Below are 1,554 nucleotides of genomic sequence, written 5' to 3'. Positions count from 1 at the left end.
GGCAGGCTGCCTCTGCCCCCCGCCGGCACGCGCACACCTGAGCCAGCCCGGGCACAGCAACGCGTCCCGTACAAAGCAGGGCAAGATGCTTTTAATTTTACCAGGAAAACAAAGCCCTGGGTGGCAATGGCCCTGAAGTGCCCGAGGCTGCCCTACCCTGCCCCGCCCTGCCCAGCACATCCAAAATGATCAGCCCCTCCCAAATCACAAGATACGAATCAAACTCTGCCCTGCCAACTAGGCGAGGCAAACCCCAAGCAGGGCAGAGGGGCTTTACCCATCTCAATCCCCAGGTGCTCTCTTGCAAAGGGGGGAAAGGGTCTCTCAAAGTTACAGGTGAACCTGCTGTGATGAGAAAGCTGTGTACAAACACCAGATACCCCATGTTGCCACCTCTCCTGAGGTCTGGAGGGTTTTTTTTAAGTTTTGCTTAACTAACTGATGAAGGAACAATCTTGGCTTTTATTTAATAAAAGAGGAGTTGGAAGCTCTCAAGGCTGTGAGGAAAACATCCCAAGCCCTAAAGAGTCAGAAACCATACGGCAAAGAAAAATGTGATGAAGATATTACAGTTGTTGGGGAAGCCAAGAAAGGAGGACGTGTTTGTCATTTTGCATCAAGCACGGAGCTCCACTGGACATTTCGGTTCTTCTTCTTTCATATGGCCAACTTGAAAAAACAATTATAAGTCCAGTTTAAGGTTAGTTAGCCAGTCTAATGTTCTTGAGGAAAGGAAATGTATCTCTGCAATGTCACCATCAAATTTGTATAGAGGGCAGTGTTGTTGTGTGGTCCAGTGTTTGATCAGGATTGCCAGGATTGACATTTTGGTGCCACTGCTGAAGAGCATGCAGGAATCCTGGCTTTTAACACAGGGCCTAGGCCTTAGGTTCTGGCAAATCTGCTAAATTATCAGGGCTTGGACTTTAAAAGGAGCCTGAGTTAGATACCTGACTTACGCTGGAATTTCTCTTGTTTTCCAATGTAGCACATTACAAATACAAAGATAAATAATACAGGACATGAGAGACTTAAATGAAAGCTGCAAGTATAACACAGGGAAAGTTTCCAGTGACGTTTAGCGTACTTCAGCTACTAACAGTCAAGAACCATTCCTGTTGATAGTCTGAGAGTTCATGCATTTATTTAATGCAAAAGAGCCATGTTGAGGATTTAAAATGTATGCAGAAATCAAAATATTTTTAGTTACAAATGGTCACAGGAACCAATTAATCTCCCCCACACACAGAAATGCAATGCATAAAACAGCTGAGGGACCATATTCTACTGTGTTACAGCAATGTCATATGGAGTTGCTTCAGATTCACACTGTTGTAGCAAGACCAGGATTTAACTTGTGCGCATTTGTCATTAGTGCACATGCAGTGTATTTCATGGAGCTGGCATCATGCTGCTTTTGCTCTCAAGATTCAGGTAATAGCACCCCTGGGGGGGTGCGTGTGTGTGTGTGTGTGTAAAATATATATCAACACACCTGTATACCCTAGAGAATGTTATAGCTAATTTTAAAAGATTCCCATCATCATTTATGTT

The sequence above is a fragment of the Crocodylus porosus genome, unplaced genomic scaffold (genome assembly GCF_001723895.1).
Source record: "Crocodylus porosus isolate Cpor-Errol unplaced genomic scaffold, CroPor_comp1, whole genome shotgun sequence".
Classification (NCBI taxonomy): Eukaryota; Metazoa; Chordata; order Crocodylia; family Crocodylidae; genus Crocodylus; species Crocodylus porosus.
This window is presented reverse-complemented; position numbering follows the sequence as displayed.